Source organism: Eriocheir sinensis, chromosome 36, assembly GCF_024679095.1.
Source record: "Eriocheir sinensis breed Jianghai 21 chromosome 36, ASM2467909v1, whole genome shotgun sequence".
Lineage (NCBI taxonomy): Eukaryota > Metazoa > Arthropoda > Malacostraca > Decapoda > Varunidae > Eriocheir > Eriocheir sinensis.
In genome coordinates this window covers 7,897,490-7,914,989 of record NC_066544.1, presented here as the reverse complement: position 1 = coordinate 7,914,989, position 17,500 = coordinate 7,897,490, and the positions used below count along the sequence as shown (strand labels likewise).

Here is a 17,500-nt window from a genome sequence, read left to right as displayed (position 1 = left end):
TTTTGGATATGTTAGAAATTTTGAAAAGAAACCCACGAATAAAAGAGAAATTGGAACAGAGAAAAAATGATAACGCCAGAAGAAGGAAGAAGGAAATAAGGAAGACAAGAGAGAGAAAGAAGGACGGAAAAAGAAAGCTTGGAGGAAAGGAAGAAAAGGAGTGAGAGAAAGACTGAAGAAAAAAGCAATTAAAAGAAGAGAGAAAGGAAAGCATGAGAGGAAAATACGCAAGAAAAAGTAATGGGAAAAGAGAGAGAGAGAGAGAGAGAGAGAGAGAGAGAGAGAGAGAGAGAGAGAGAGAGAGAGAGAGAGAGAGAGAGAGAGAGAGAGAGAGAGAGAGAGAGAGAGAGAGAGAGAGAGAGAGAGAGAGAGAGAGAGAGAGAGAGAGAGAGAGAGAGAGAGAGAGAGAGAGAGAGAGAAGGAACAAAAGACGGAACAAAAGAAGGAGGAAGTGGAGCAACAGGTGGAAAAGGAGAAGGAAGAAGAGAAAGAAGAAAAGAAAGTGATAATAAAAGAAAATGAGCCGAAGAAAGAGAGAAGAAGAGAACGAAGGAAGAAAAGAAGTATATAAGGAAGAGTCTGAGGAGGAGGAGGAGGAGGAGGAAGAAGAAGGAAGAAGAGAAAAAAGAAAACGGTAAAAATAAAAGCAGACAAGATAGATAAAGAGAAAGAAAATGGGGACGAAGGGAGAAAAGGAGTATGAGGAAGAGTCTGAAGAGGAGGAGGAGGAGGAAGAAGAGGAGGAAGAGGAGGAGGAGGGAAAAGGGAGATATCTGGCCCGGATCTTTTGTTGACAGTCGACCAGTCATGCCCACCAGTCACTAGGTAAACACACACACACACACACACACACACACACACACACACACACACAGAAAGAGAGAGAGAGAGAGAGAGAGAGAGAGAGAGAGAGAGAGAGAGAGAGAGAGAGAGAGAGAGAGAGAGAGAGAGAGAGAGAGAGAGAGAGAGAGAGAGAGAGAGAGAGAGAGAGAGAGAGAGAGAGAGAGAGAGAGAGAGAGAGAGAGAGAGAGAGAGAGAGAGAGAGAGAGGGGGGGTAGAGAGGGGGTATGCAAGGAAAAAATATTCACCCGAGTGGAAAAGATTAAGTCGTGTGTGTGTGTGTGTGTGTGTGTGTGTGTGTGTGTGTGTGTGTGTGTGTGTGTGTGTGTGTGTGTGTGTCTCAAGAGGTGAGTTTAAGCTTTTCTTTGAATTCAAAAATATAAATGAACACCGTCCCCTCCCCCCTCCTCCTCCTCCTCCTCCTCCTCCTCTTCCTCCTCCTCCGGTCTTCATTTCCTCCCAGCCCTCCACTTCTCCCTCTCTCACCTCTTATGCCTTCCTTCCTCTCCTCTTCTCAATTCCTCCTCTTCCTCTTCTCTCTCTCTCCCCTACGTCTTGCTTTGCTTCCTTCTTCCTCTTCCCTCCTCTTCTCCTCTTCTCTCCTCCTCAAGTACTTGCTCCATTCCCTCCGCTTCTTCCTCTTCTTTCTTATCTCTCTCTCGTCTCACTTCCTCTTCTTTCTTCCATCTTCCTTTCATCTTTATCCTCTTGTTCTTCTTTATCTCTCTCACCTCTTTCCTGCTTCCCTTCCTCTCCGCTTCTTAATTACTTTTCCCTCTCTTCCTTTCATCTCTATCCTCCTCCTCTTCTTCCTCTTCTTCCTCTCCACTCACTTTCTCACATTCCTCTCTTCCTCTATTCCTTCAGTTTACTTTTCTTTATTTTCTTCTTCTCCTTATTTTCTTTTCGTTCTCACTCACTTTGTTTTCTCTCTCCTTTGGTCGTTCTTCTTTTTCTTCTTTTTCTTTTTCACTTTTCTGTTCCTCTTCCTTTTTCTCTTTTCATCTTTTTCTTTCATCTTCTTCTCCACTTCACCTTTTCTCTTTTTTCTTTTTATTTTTCTTCCCTCTTCTCTTCTATATCCTTTCATCTCCCTCTTCCATACCTCTATCTCCCTATTCTCCTCCTCCTCCTCCTCCTCCTCCTCCTCTCCTCCTCCTCCTCCTCCTCCCCTAAGCCATTGCCCTACTTTCGACCGTGGGAAAGAGGTGACTCCGCCGCAGAGGAGGAGGAGGAGGAGGAAGAAGAAGAAGAAGAAGAGGAAGAGGAAAAGGAAACGAGGGAGAGGAAAGACGATGGAGAAATGGAAGATGCAAGTCAAGGAGGGAGAAAGAGAAAGAGGAATGAAGAGAGAGAGGAAGAGAGGGAAGGAAGAAGAGGAAGAAGAAAAGGAAGAAGAGGAAGGAAGGGATGCCGTGAGCCAAAAGGAACCGCTCTTGATCTATTCCCTTTAATAACACACACACACACACACACACACACACACACACACACACACACACACACACACACCTTACTTTTTACTCACACCTGCCGCAAGAAGGGACAGAAAGAAAGAGGAAAAAGAGGAAAACTTGGAGAAGAAAAAGGATTAAAGAGGAGGAGGAGGAAGAGGAGGAGTAAAGTGAAGAAGAAGAAGAAGAAGAAGAAGAAGAAGAAGAAGAAGAAGAAGAAGAAGAAAGTGAAGAAGAAGAGGAAAAGAAAAGGGCGGGAAAAATTAAGAAAAGGAGCAGAAAAATCACAAATATTATAACCGGAGGAGAAAAATAAGAAAAAATAAGATGATGGAAAAAAAAAAAGTCAATGAAGAAACGGAAAGAAGACAAACCGACAAAAAAAAAGAAAAAAATAACAAGCCCCACAAAAAAGAAAGTAAAGAAAAATAAACACAACAACAAAAGCAACACCAAATAACAAAAAAAAAAAACAGTAAACACACAAAAAAACACAAACATCAACACTAATAACCATAAAACACAGCCAAACATCTTACCTGAATGAAGTGGACGGCGAGGTGGATGTGGAAAGACGTGGACGCGGTGGGGGGGAGAAGGAGGAGTGACGAGGTGGAGGAGGAGGCGGAGGAAAAACACTAACCGAGCAAAATAAAACGAAGGGAAGTCACACGAACGGAGGAAAGGGAGGGACGAAAGGGGAGTAAAGGGGAGGGAGAAAGAAAGAGGTAGAAGATGCGCTGTTAAGGTCGTAGGGGATATGGGATACGAGATAAGGGATGCTGGGATATAGGATCAGGGGAATAGAGGTTCAGGGGGGAGAGTGAATGGTGTGACAGTGTTAACAGAGAATGCAGAGGATGCTTAGGAAGGGAGATGAAGGATGCTGAGGGAAGGAGATGAGAGGAGAATAAAGATTTTGAAAGATGTTTAAAAGGGATGTAAAGGGGTAAATGCTGAGTAAGGTAAAGAGGATCAAGGAATTGGGGTTCAGGAAGGGGATTATTGGAATGGGGAAGGTGTCTGGCAATGTAACTAGGGATGCTGAGGGAAGATAAAAAAATCGGGCTTGAGGGAGAGGTCGAGCAGGTAATGGATGTCACGAGGACGGAATAGATGGCAGGAAGGTAACAAATGAAGCTGAGGAAAGGGAGTCAAGGAATGGGACTTCGGGGAGTGGATAAAGGATGCGATAGTGTCAGGCAGGAGAAAAGGATCAAGAGGAATAGGAGTTCAGGGGGCTCACGAAGAGGATAAAGGGGTTAGATACTGTCAGAAGAGGAGATATGCGAGAAACAGAGAATCAGAAAGGGGAAAAGGGGATTAGATACTGTGAGAAAAGGAGAGATATGAGAAACAGAGGATTAAGAATTAGTAAAGGGGTTAGATACTGTCAGAAGAGGAGATATGAGAGAAACAGAGAATCAGGAAGGGGAAAAGGGGATTAGATACTGTGAGAAAAGGAGAGATATGAGAAACAGAGGATTAAGAATTAGTAAAGGGGTTAGATACTGTCAGAAGAAGAGAGATAAGAGAAACAGAGAATCAGGAAGGGTAAAAAAGGGATTAGATACTGTGAGAAGAAGAGAGATATGACAAACAGAGGATTAAGAATTAGTAAAGGGGTTAGATACTGTCAGAAGAGAGGATTAAGAAGTCTAGAGGTTCAAGGAAAGGAGTATAAAGGATGTGATTCTATATATAAGAGGATTAAAACCGTTGCAGTGTCATGAAAAGGAATTATAGGGTGTTGGGGTTATCCTGAAGGGGGTGGGGACTGCACGGGGGTCTGGGTAGGGGGCAGGGGTGTGGCAGGGGTCGACAGGGTACACAGGCTTGGGAGGGGCGCGCGAGGCTGTGTTCTTCTCCTCCTGACAAATGGCCGCGACAGACTCTCTCTCCATCTTATATAGTGGTCAGGGTCACGTTCCTACCCCCCTCCGCCCCCCTTGCCCCCTTCTTCTTCCCCCTCTTCGTTCTTCAGCTCCTCCTCTTCTTCTTCTTCTTCTTCTTCCCTCCTTGTTCCATCTCCCCTCCTCCTTCACCCTTCCTTCCTCCACTTCCTTTTCCTTCCCCCGTTTCTTCCTCCACTTCCTCTTCTTGTTCTTCTTCTTTTCCTTCTTCCCCCTCCTTTTCTTCTACTCCCTCCTTCTCCTCCTCCTCCTCCGTTCTTCCTTCCCATCTGTCACCCCCTTATCTCACCTTCCCCGCATATCCTCCTCTTCTTCTTCTTCTTCTTGTTCTTCTTCTTCTCGTTTTATTTCCTGTTCTTCATTCTCTTGTTCTTGTTTTGAGTCTTTTTCTTAGCGTTGTTTTACTTCCTGTTTCTTCGTTTTTTGTTTGATTTTGTTTTTTTGTTTTTCTATCTTGAGTTTTCTTCTTCTTCTTCCTTTTCTTTTTCTTTCTTCTTCTTCTTCTTCTTCTTCTTCTTCTTCTTCTTCTTCTTCTTCTTCTTCTGTCTAGTTTCTCCTGTTCTTCCTGCTGCTACTCCCTCCTCCTCCTCCTCCTCCTTGTCTTTTTCATTCTACATCTTTACCTTCTGGCGCCTACTGTCTCCTCCTCCTCCTCCTCCTCCTCCTCTTCGGTAGATCTTCTTGGACAGTCCTCCTCTTCTTTTCCTCTTCCTTGACTCATCATCTTCGACTGTCTCTTCTTCCTTTTCATTCTCTTCCTCTTTTTCTCCTCTTTATATTTTTTTTATTTAACATCTTCCTTCCTTTTAACTCTTACCATCTTTCATTTCTAACCTTCCTTTCTTCCTTCCATTCCTCCTTCCTCTTCCTTTCTCCGTTCCCTCCTTTCTTCCTGCCTTCGTTCCCTCTTTCTTGTCTTTCTATACCTTTTCTTTTCTTCATTATTTTTTTTCTGTCTATTCATTCCTACCTAATTTTTCTTCTTCTTTCCTTCCTTTCTTTCTTTCTTTCTTTCTTTCTTTCTTTCTTTCTTTCTTTCTTCCTTCCTTCCTTCCTTCCTTCCTAATCCTCCTCTACAATCTCTTCCTCTCAATATACAATTTCTTCCTCCATCATTCTCTCTCTCTCTCTCTCTCATATGTTTTTTTCCTTTCCTATCTGGGTCGTCTTTTGTTTCTAGTGACGAAGAGAGAGAGAGAGAGAGAGAGAGAGAGAGAGAGAGAGAGAGAGAGAGAGAGAGAGAGAGAGAGAGAGAGAGAGAGAGAGAGAGAGAGAGAGAGAGAGAGAGAGAGAGAGATCTTGCACCTGTGTTCTTGACGATGAACTCGGAACATTCGTGTTTGTCTAGCACACACACACACACACACACACACCGCTGCCCTCTGATGTTCTGATTTCGTTTGGGTGAGTGTATGTGTGTGTGTGTGTGTGTGTGTGTGTGTGTGTGTGTGCGCGCGCGCGTGCGTGCGTGCGTGCGTGCGTGGATCATGCACACACACACAGGGCTTCACAAACAACGTTTATTAATGGCTTGTTATTAATGGTGGGGGAAGCGCAGAGAGAGAGAGAGAGAGAGAGAGAGAGAGAGAGAGAGAGAGAGAGAGAGAGAGAGAGAGAGAGAGAGAGAGAGAGAGAGAGAGAGAGAGAGAGAGATGCGGGCTGATTGACAGTTCGACATTCACTCACTGCATACACACATACATACACACATACATACATACACACATACATACATACACACATACATACATACACACATACATACACACATACATACATACATACACACATTCATCCATACATACATACGTATATACATACCTACATATTCTTATAAACATACAGATATTCTTATTCGACAGACAGACAAACGCACAAACAGACAACAGACAAACACCGACACGCATACACACACATAATACATACATACATACATACATACATACATACATACACACATACATACATGTATACATACATACATACACTCAAACACATACATACATACAGACAGACAGACAGGCAGAGAGGCAAGCAAATATACAAACACACATACACACATTTGCAGAGACAGACAGGCATTTGCACACAGACATAGACAGACAGACAGACAGACAGGCATTTGCACACAGACAAAGACAGACAGACAGACAGACAGACAGACAGAGAGACAGACAGACAGACAGGCATTTGCACACAGACAAAGACAGACAGACAGACAGAAAAACAGACAGACAGACAGACAGACAGACAGACAGAGAGTTTCTGTAATTAATTAAATTTGTCACCGTGTTCCACTTGAATAATCCACTGTGACGAGGAGGAGGAGGAGGAGGAGGAGGAGGGAATGGTGAGAGTTATTCGATTTTAAGTGGAGGAGGAGGTGGAGGAAGAAGATGAGAAACGAAGAAGAAGAGAAGAGGAATGTATAATAAATGAGGAAGGGAGAAGAAGAAGAAGGGGAAGATAGGCAAAGAAAATGAGGAATGGAGAATGAAGGGAAGGAAAAAGAAGCAAATGAACAAAATAAAAGAGTAAGATAGAAGTAAGAGAAGATGGAAGAAAAGAAGAAGAAAAAAGAAGAAGAAGAAGAAGAAGGCGCAAGGGGTGGGAGAGGCTGAATAAGTGGAGGAGAAGGAGGAGGAGGAGGAAGAGAAATCGTGAGTAAATAAGGTGGAAGAGAAATATTAGAGGAAGCGAAAGAGGAGAAGAGAAACTGAGTAAATAAAATGGAAGAGAAATAGCGGAGAGAGTGGAAGAAGAAGCTGGAAATTAAGTGGAAGAGGAGGAAGATGGACACAGCAAATGAGGTGGATGGAGGAATGTCTAAAGAAGAAAAAGGAGGAGGAGGAGGAGGAGGAGGAGGAGGAGGAGGAGGAAGAAGAAGAAGAAGAGGAAGATGAAGGTCAGTGGAGAGAGAAATATGAATGAATGGAAAAGGAGGAGGAGGAAGAACAAGAAGATGAGGAGGAAGAAGAGGAAGACAAGAGGCCGTGAATGGAAGAAAGGGGGAAGAAAAGCAATGAGGAGGAGGAGGAGGGAAAGGTTCATATGGTCTGTAGAAGAAGGAGGGAGGAAAAATAATTGGATGGAGGAAGAAGAGGAGGAAAATAATTGGGTGGAAGAGGAGGAGTGGATGGAGGAGAATAGCCAGTGGGTAAGAGAGGAGGAAAGGGAGGAGAAAGAAGAAGGGAATAATTGGGTGGAGGAAGAAGAAGAGGTGGGTGGAGGAGAAAGGTCAGTAGATATGAGAGGAAGAAGAGGAAGGAAGAGAGGAAAAGGGAAAAGGAAAAGGGAGAAAATTATTTGAAGGAGGAAGAGAAGAAAGAGGATAATTAAGAGGAGGAGGAAGAAGAGAGGATGGAGGAAGAAGAGGAAGGAAGAGGAAGAGGAAGAAAATTATTCGGAGGAGGAAGAGAAGAAGGAGAGAAGAAAGAGGATAATTAAGAGAAGAAGGAAGAAGGGAGGATGGAGGAAGAAGAGGAAGGAAGAGAGGAAAAGGGAAGAGGAAGAAAATTATTAGGAGGAGGAAGAGAAGAAGGAGAGAAGAAAGAGGATAATTAAGAGAAGAAGGAAGAAAAGAGGAAGAAGAGGAAGAAAGGAAATATAAAAAAGGAAAAAAAAGAGATAATGATGGAGAAGGAAGAGAATTAAGAGAGATGAATAAAGAGGAAGAAAAACAATATAAAGTAGAGGAAGAGAAAGACCAGTGGACATGAGAGGAAGAGGAAGAAAGGGAATAAGAGGAAGAGGAAGAAAGGGAATAAGAGGAAGAGGAAAAGGAAGAGGAGAAAGGAAGTAGAAGGAAGAGGAAGAAGAGTGGGAGGAGGAAGAAGAAAAAGGAAAGAAAAGGAAATTAAAGAAGAAAGAAAATTATTGAAAGGAAAAAAAGAGAAGAAAGAAGAGGAGGAAAAGGAAGAAGAGTGGGAGGAGGAGGAGAGAGAGAGAGAGAGAGAGAGAGAGAGAGAGAGAGAGAGAGAGAGAGAGAGAGAGAGAGAGAGAGAGAGAGAGAGAGAGAGAGAAAGAAGAAATTGGGAAGAATAAGAAATAGGAGAAGGAATTTTTTTTTGAGAGCAGAAGAAAGAGAAGAAAGAGAATAATTGGGAGAAGGAGGAGGAGGAAGAAGAAGAAGAAGAAGAGGGGATGGAGGAGGAAGTCTAGCTAGAATGAGAAAAAGAAGAAGAAGAAAGGGACGAAAGGGAATAGAGGAAGAAAGATAATTAGACGAAGAGGCAAAAGAGTAAAGAGAAAAGAAAGAAGAGGAGGAAAGAGGTGGACGAAGACAAGGAAGAAGAGGAAGAAGAGTGGAGGAGGAGGAAGGTCAGCTGGTATGAGAGGAGGAAGAAGAATAAAGGGAAGGGAAGGGAAGGGAAGGGAAGGGAAGGGAAGGGAATAGAAAGACACAATTGGAAGACTCCGTTACCTCACTCTCGCAAGTCACTGATCTTTGAGGCCTTGAGAGAGAGAGAGAGAGAGAGAGAGAGAGAGAGAGAGAGAGATTTATTCTATTTCCATATACGTTGAGGTCAGCTTAAGAAGGTAGGCCTATGATTCTCTCTCTCTCTCTCTCTCTCTCTCTCTCTCTCTCATAATAAGGCGCATCTCCTTAGGGTAAACGCAAGCAAAGGAGAGGCTTCTGGGATCTGCCTAAGGAGGAGGAGGAGGAGGAGGAGGAGGAGGAGGAGGAGGAGGCAGGAAGGGGGCGATAGGAAAAATGCAATAAGGAAGAGAGATTGAGGGGGGAAGAAGAGGAGGAGGAGGAGAAGGAGGAGGAGGAGGAAGAAGAAGAAACAGAATGAGAGAGGAAGGGACTTTTTGGGGGGAGGAGGGAGCGTTGTTGTAAGGGAGAAAGAGAAGGAGAAGGAGGAGGAAGAGGAGAAAGAGAAGGTGGAGGAAGAAGAAAAAGATACAGAGAATGAGAGAGGAAGGAACTTTTGGGGGGAGGAGGGGCGCTGTTGTCTGTTGTAAGGGAGAAAGAGGAGGAGAAGGAGGAGGAGGAGGAGGAAGAAGAAGAAAAAGATACAGAGAATGAGAGAGGGAGGGACTTTTGGGGGGAAGGAGGGGCGCTGTTGTAAGGGAGAAAGAGGAGGAGGAGGAGGAGGAGGAGGAGCCTTCTTCACGACCTCTTAAATGTCTAGTATTTTTTTTTCTTGCATTTTTAGTCTCCCATTTTCTTTTCCTTTCCCCTTTTCCGTTTTCTTTATTTTTTTCTTGATTACCGTTTCTGCATTTCCTTGGTCCAGTTTTTTTCTTTTTCTTTTTACAGTTTCAGAAATTTCCTCGTGTTTTCTTTCTTTCTTTCCTCTCCTCTTTCCTCTCCCATTTTCTTTTCCTATTTCCTTTTTCTTTATTTTTCTTGTTCATATTTTCTGCATTTCCTTAATCCATTTTCTCTTTTATTTTCTTTTTACAGTTTCAGAAATTTCCTCGTTGTGTTTTCCTTCTTTCTTTCCTTTTCTCTTATTTTTTCTTTCTCTCTTTACTGTTTCTCATCCTGTGTTTGTTTTCTCCTTCTTTTTCTTTCTTCTTCGTTTATTCTCTGACTTTCTTCCTATTTGTGTGTTTGTTTGTGTGTTCCAGTTTCCCAAGTTCCTTTTTATTTAAGTCTTGTTTCTTCGTATTCTCTCTCTCTCTCTCTCTCTCTCTCTCTCTCTCTCTCTCTCTCTCTCTCCTTCCATTTTATTTCAATTTCCACAATTATCTTCATTTTATTATCTTTTCTTTCTTTTTTTTTTTACTTTTTTTCTATGTCCATTCCTCTGCATCGGGTGTCTATCTTTCTGTCACTCCTTTAAATTAGTCTGTCCGTCTGTCTGTCAATCCGTTATCTTTTCTTCTTTCTTTTCCCTGTATTTTGTGTTCATCTTTCTCCTAATTTGTTTACATCCGTCTCTTTTTCTGTCCGTCTGTCTGTCATTGTTGTCTGATCTTCATATTAACCTTTTTCTTCTTTTTTTGTGTATTTTTATTATTTTCTTTACTTTTTTTGTGTGTTGCTGTGGTTTAATGTCCATCAGTTGTGTTTTATATTTTTTTGTTTGTTTCTATATATTCTTGTCTTTTTTTTCTTTTTTGTCTTCTCTTTTTTCGTTTTCTCCTTTTTCTTCTTCTTCTTCTCCTTCTTGTTCTTCTGCGCTATGTTTGTATCTGTTCTTCTTTCAATATTGCTTCATTTTTCTCTTTCCTCCTTTATCCTTCACAACGCGTTTATTCCCTTTTCTTTATTTGTTTTATGTATTTTTTCTTTTTGTATATTTTAATCTCTCTACGTTTCCATTTCTTTCCCTTTCTTTATCGTTTATCTTCTTGTCTCTGCCTCCCTTTTATCCTCACGTACTATTCTAATATCCAACTTTCTCATCTGCATCTCTCGTCTCTCTTTTCTACCTCTCTCTGTCTCCTTTTCTCTCCTTTCCTCTCAGTCTCTTCCTCTTCTTCCTCTCTCTCTCTCCTCCTTTTCTTCCTCTCCTTCCCCTTTGTCCAGTTGCCTTCTCCTGCTTCTTTCCCTCCGTTATTCACTTCCCTCTCCTTCGTTCACTTCTCCCTCCTCTTCCTCTTCTTCTCTCCTTTTCCTGTCTCTCTTCCTTTCTTCCTTTTCCTCCTCTCCTTCCCTTCGTTCATTTTCGTCCATCTGTATTTGACAATGGCTACAACTCAGAAGGAGGAGGAGGAGGAAGAGGAGGAGGAGGAGGAGGAGGAGGAAGCCTTGTTGAAAATCGGTACTGTTACAAAAGGAAGCGAAAAAAGGGCTTAAGAAACTCGCCATTCATCTCCTTCTTCCTCCACCTCCTCTTCCTCTTCCTCCTCCTCCTCCTCCTCCTCCTCTGATGTGCTGTTTTTGATGACTCTCCACACAAACTCTCCATTTTCCTTAACTGTCTGAATATGCTCTTGACAGGGGGAGGAGGAGAGAGGGAGAGAGGGAGGAAGAAAAGGAGGGAGAAAGAGAGAGAGAAGGTGGAAGAGGAGGAGGCATTTGAATTCACTCTCCCATTCCTCTACTCCTTCCCCTTCCACTCCCCTCCCTCCCCCTCTCTCCCCTCCCTCCCCCTCTCTCCCCTCCCCTCCCAGTATCGTTGCTTTCATCTCCACTTTCTTTCCCTTTATTTTCTTCTATATTGCATTTACTTCTTTCTTTCTGTTTTTTCTTCATCTGTCACTCTCCCCTCCTCTCCCAGTTGCTTATTTTCTTCCTCTTGTTCCTCCTCTTCCTCCTCTAAATTGTTCTCTTCATTCACACTCCGCTTACTCTCCTCTTTCATTTACTTTCTTTCTCTCTCTCCCTCTATCTATCTATCTATCTATCTGTCTGTCTGTCTGTCTATCTATCTACTCACACTATTACACTCATGGTTTCCTCCTCCTCCTCCTCTTCATCCTCATCCTGCTTCTCTTTCTCTTCCTTTTCCTCCTAGTCCTCCATCTCTTCCTCACCATCAGCATCCTCATTCTTATCTTCCTCCTCCTCTTCCTCCTTCCTACTACTACTACTACTACTACTACTACTACTACTACTACTACTACTACTTCCTACTGGTATGCTTCTTCCTCCTCCTACTTTCTTTCATTCACCTACTTCCCTACTTCTCTTCTCCCCCCTCCTCCCCTTTCCTCCCTCCTCCAGGTCACCTCACACCCAGCCCCTCACCTGCCCCTCCACCTGAGTACCTCTTCATGACCTTGAGCCCCTTTCATCGCTGGCTACTTCACTGTTTAACTTCAAGACCCGCTCAGTGAGACTCCATTAAGGTCCACTTCTCCGTCTCTCTCTTTCCTTCCTCTTCCTCTCTTTCGTCGCCTTTCTCTTCGTCCCTCTGCCTCCTCTCATTTTTTCCTCCGTCATTCTCTTCCTTTTTTCTCCTCCTCTTCCTCTTCCTCTCTCTTCTCTCATTCCCTTCGTCCATCTGCCTCCTCACTTCTTTTCCTTTGTTAATCTCTACCTTTTCCTCCTCCTCCTCTCCTCTTCTATTCACTTCTCCCTCCTCTTCCTTTCTCCTCTCCTTTCCTTCATCCATATCCCTCCTATCACTTCTTTTCCTCCGTTATTCTCTTCTTCCATCTCATATTCTCTTCCTTCTCTTTTCTTTTTATTTTCTCTTCTCCCTCCTCTCCCAATTCCTCTTCTTTCTCCCCCTCTTCCTTATCCTTCTCTTATTTTATATTTTATTTTCTTGTTAGTTAATTTTTTCTGAGTTTTCGTCTCCTAATTGTTGTTGTTACTCTTTATTTTCTTCTGCTTTTCCATTCTCCTCCTCCTCTTCTTCCTGACACTACAACCACTCCTCCCTCCTCCCCACTCTCTTTCTTTGACTTCCCTTAATCTTTTTCCTCCTCCTCCTTCTCCTCCTGCCTTTAAAGAGTCTAATTTCGTCCTTTGTTGCAGTCACGTACAAGCTTTATGCATCGCTTCACCGTTAAGGGAAATGTAGCTTAACAAACTTTCTCTTCTCCCCTGTTTCTCTTGATCTTTTCTCCTTTATACTCTCTCTCTCTCTCTCTCTCTCTCTCTCTCTCTCTCTCTCTCTCTCTCTCTCTCTCTCTCTCTCTCTCTCTCTCTCTCTCTCTCTCTCTCTCTCTCTCTCTCTCTCTCTCTCTCTCTCATTTATAAGCTGATTTTACGCTTCTAATATTCGTTAAAACACAGCATTGCATTATTAAGTAAGTATTTTTGTGTTTTATTCATTTTGTCTCTTTCTTTTTCTCGTCTCGTTTTCTCCATTTCATCAGCTGTTTTGGAGGCTGCTGATACACGTTCAAACATGCTGAAACACGTTAGCGCACAAGATTACGTACACACACACACACACACGCAGGCTTTTAATACTCCCTCGCACACAATGTTTAATTATATTTTCGAGTTCTCTAAATCACCGCACATATTAACGTCCTCTGTGTCACTTCGTATTCCCATAAACAAGCTTAGGGAGGATTTATGTCGATTAGCTTTCGGGGATTAATGCCGTAAGGGGGATCAGTCTACCTTCAACAACAACAATAACAACAATAAAAAAAAAAGTATGCTCCATGACGATTGAAATAAAGGAAAAAAAATCGCCAATAATTTTTTTCTTCATTTTCTTGCTCTTCCATATTCCTTTTTTGTCTTGTTTTCCTAACAGTCTACCTTCAGCAACAACAAACAATAGCAACAATAAATAAACGTACACTTAATGTCTATTGAATGAAAGAGAAAAAAAAAGGCCATTGCAGTTTTTTTTTCTTGCTTTTTTTATTCTCTTTATTTTCGTTTTTTTTTTTCCTCGAAGTCATCATGTGTGCCAAGTCGGTTTTTGTATATTTGTTTCTCTTTTTTTCTTTTTCTCTCCTTATCTTTCTTTCTTTCTCCTGTTTGTTCATTGCATTTTTTCTCATTTTCTTTTTTTTTCATTCTTTTTATTTTCGTTTATTTTTTCATTATGTGCCAAGTCAGTTTTTGTTTATCTTTCTTTTTCTTTCTCCCGTTTGTTTATTACAGTTTTTCTTCTCTTTTTCCTGCTTTTTTCATTTTCTTTCCTAAGTCGTCATGTGGCAAGTCAGTTTTGGTTATTCTTTCTCTTTCTCCTTATCTTTCTTATTTTCTTTCTCTCGTTCTCTCGTTTGTTCATACCTTCAGTTCAGGACAAGACGGTATATTTTATTTTCCTCTCTTTTTTATACTTCATCTTTTTCTTTCTATTCTCTCTCCTTTCTTTCCTTCTGTCATCTAGTGCTGCCAGTATGAAGGGAAACTTATGCTCTTACTAGAGATGAACAATGATAGTATTTTAGTAGTTACAGATTCACGAACTTACAAGAAATTTGCTGTTTTTCTTTGGGGGGGCGTTGTCATTGTTGTTGTTTCCTCTTTTCTTGCGCCCCTAAGCTGTCGCCTCATTGTAAAAAAAAAAAAAAAAAAACGCACAATGAAGAGAGAGAGAGAGAGAGAGAGAGAGAGAGAGAGAGAGAGAGAGAGAGATTTCCATGGTCCATTCACCACAACAGTAACGTAGTAAGCCATGGGTCTGCACTGTTTCAAACCGGCATTGTGGATTTAGCATATTATTAAGCGCCGCGGAAAGGGATCGCCGTTGTTAATGCAAAGCCGATGAGCCGTGGAAGAGCCTGGAAGAGTTTGAACATGTGAGAGAGAGAAAAGGAAAGGCAGCTTGGGGAAGGAGAAATAGATAGAGTTTGAATAATAATAGAGAAGAGGAAAGGTAGGCTAGAGTTGGAGAAAAAGGTAGTGTGATTATAGTAAAGGCATAGGCTGGACAAGGAGAAATTGCTCGAGTTTGAATATAGTAGAAGAGGAAAGGTAAAAGTAATGAGGTGGAGGAGGAGGAGGAGACAAAGAACAGTTGGTTAGTCGTGGAAGAGACTGGAATAGGAAGAGTTTGTAGACAGAGTTGAACATATAAAGAGGGAAGGAAAGATGAACAGTTGGTAGGAAAAGTTGTAACATACGAGAAAGGAAAGAAAAGAAAGGATGCAGTAGAAAGGAAAGGAGAATTTGAAAATAGTAGAGAGAAGGAAAGGTGAACAATTTATAGGAAGAGTTTTAACATACTAGAAAGGAAAGGAAAGGAAGGCTGTAGGAGGAAAAGGAGAATTTGAGGAGAGGTTTAAATTCGGAGACAGAAGGAAAGGTGAACAGGTGGAGTTGTAGAATGGTAGAGGGAGGGAAATTAAGCTGCAGTAGAAGGAAAGGGAGAACAATTGGTGAGACTTGAGAGAGAATGAAAAGGGAAGATTTTACAGATAGAGCTTGAACAGAGTAGAGAGAAAAGGAAAGGACTAGGTAGAGTTCTTATATATTAGAGAGAAGATGAAAGGTAGAAGAGAGAAGGAGAAAAACAGCAACAAAAAATGGTGAGCCGTGAAAAAGAGAGAAAATAAGAAAATAATATAATAAAAAGAATAACAGAAAAAAATGAAATGTAATTATAAGAGAATGAGTTTGGTCTGTCATAAGGGGAGACTGCGTTAGAAGTGTGTTGTGAATCGTTACACACACACACACACACACACACACACACACACACACACACACACACACACACACACACACACACACACACACTCATCTGGTTTCCCGTGAGTGTAAGGCATAAATTGTGACAAGTGTGCTTCAATAGATCCTGTTAAAGCCCTCTAATCAATGCCAAACTCACTTACCCGCCCACGCACTCACGCACGCACATATCTGTTTTAATCCCTCACTCAATCACACTCCCACCCACGCACGCACACACACGCACGCACGCACGCAACAGGTTAACTGAAGTGCATGTTCGATAGCGTTATCCGCCTCACCACACACACACACACACACACACACACACACACACACACACACACACACACACACACACACTCACTTACTCACAAAAAATACAGATAATCGCACTCAGCCTCATTCATTTACTCACTCACTCACTCACTCACTCACTCACTCACTCGCTCGCTCTTTGATCTCACCCCGCCGCCCACGCACCTGTTCAGCGAAGGAAGCACTTACCTGGGCCGCCTAAACTTCTGCCTGAATTCACCTGTTGAGACGTGAGCTCTTTTCCCTCGCACCTGTCGCGGCTCAGGCTAATTAACCTGTCACGCTCGGGAGACTTACCTGTGACTTTGCCTGCTGATGTTGATTGGATGTTTGACTGAGTGGCTGAGTGACTGCTGATTGGCTGACTGAATGGTTGACTGGTTGGGTGACTGGCTGACTGGATGAGTGGTTGGCTGTTCTCTTCCTCCTCTTCTTTATATTTCTTTTCTTCCTTCTTCTTCTTCTTCTTCTTCTTCTACTCCGTCTCTTCGTTCCCCTCCTCTTTTTTTTTTCCTGTCTTCCTTTTGCCTTTGTTTTTGTTTTTCATCTTCCTCCTCTTCCTCTTACTCCTCCTCTTCCTTTTCCTTTTCCTCTCTTCGTCCCCCTTCCTCGTTCTCTTCCTTTTCTTCTCATTCTCGTTCTTCGTCTTCCTCTTCTTCTTTCTCTTCCTCCTCCTCTTCCTCTTCCCCTCTTCGTCCAGTCGCTTCATTCACTCTCTTAAGTCCTTCTGTTCCCTGTCTTTCTTTTTTCTCCTTCCTGTCCGGTGTCTGTCAGTCGCTTGCGTGTTCCTCGTGTTGATGTGAACCGATTGTGGTGTCCCCCTCCTCCTCCTCCTCCTCCTCCTCCTCCTCCTCTTCCTCCTCCCTGTCTTGCCTCGCTCTCCATATCTCTCTACTCCCTGTCCGTCTTTTACAATTATTTTTTTTGCTTTTATGTCGGTTTTATTTTTCCTTCCCCTCTCTCTCTCCCTCTCTCCTCTCCCCTCTCGTCTCCCTTTTCTTTTTTTGTAATATGTAGTTCTTTTTATTCTTTTTATTCTTCTTCTTCTTCCAATCTTTCTTTTGTTTTCATTGATTTTTTTTATTTTCTTCGCCATGATCTTTCTTTTTCTCTCTTACTTTATTATGCTTGTGGTTTTTGTCTTCTCTCTCTCTCTCTCTCTCTCTCTCTCTCTCTCTCTCTCTCTCTCTCTCTCTCTCTCTCTCTCTCTCTCTCTCTCTCTCTCTCTCTCTCTCTCTCTCTCTCTCTCTCTCTCTCTCTCTCTCTCTCTCTCAGCCTTCGTTCTCTTTGTTTCTGTGTACTGTTCATCTTTTCTTTTGTTCTCTTTCTTCTCTTTCTTGTCTCTGTTTGTCTGTCTTCTCTTGTTCTCTCATCTCCTCTTTCTTCTCGTCCTTGTCTTTATGCATTGCCGTTTGTCTTCCTCTTGTTTGTTTATGTCTTTTGTTTGTCTCCTTTCGTCTTCTCATCCTCTTCGTCTTTGTCTTCTTTGTTTTTGGTGTTTTTTTTTTCCTCTCCGCTAATTCGTCTGTTTTCTTTCCTTTGTTCACTGCTTTCCCTGTCCGCATTATTTTATCTTCTTATTCTCTTTTATTCTTATTCTGTCTCCCTCTTTTTCTATTTGTCTTCTGTTTTCTTCTTTGTCTTCTTATTCTCTCTCTCTCTCTCTCTCTCTCTCTCTCTCTCTCTCTCTCTCTCTCTCTCTCTCTCTCTCTCTCTCTCTCTCTCTCTCTCTCTCTCTCTCTCTCTCTCTCTCTCTCTCTCTCTCTCTCTCTCTCTCTCCTTCATTGTTATCTGTTTTTTTATGCTCTCTCATTATTCTATTCTATTCGTCTTATTCTTTGTCTTCTTCTATTCCCCTTATTCTCCGTCTTCTTATTCTCTTTCCTTTTATTCTCTCTCTCTCTCTCTCTCTCTCTCTCTCTCTCTCTCTCTCTCTCTCTCTCTCTCTCTCTCTCTCTCTCTCTCTCTCTCTCTCTCTCTCTCTC

General features: G+C 42.3%; 1 protein-coding gene across 1 annotated transcript in view; it reads right to left on the bottom strand.

The window, feature by feature from the left end:
- The window catches only part of LOC127007687 (integumentary mucin C.1-like), an 81,599-nt gene extending 77,256 nt beyond the window's left edge, over positions 1–4,343 (bottom strand). The window contains exon 1 of the mRNA XM_050878906.1: positions 2,834–4,343. The gene's annotated coding sequence lies outside the window, so the exon portion shown is untranslated. The remainder of the gene's footprint in view (positions 1–2,833) is intronic.
- Positions 4,344–17,500: the final 13,157 nt, after the last annotated feature.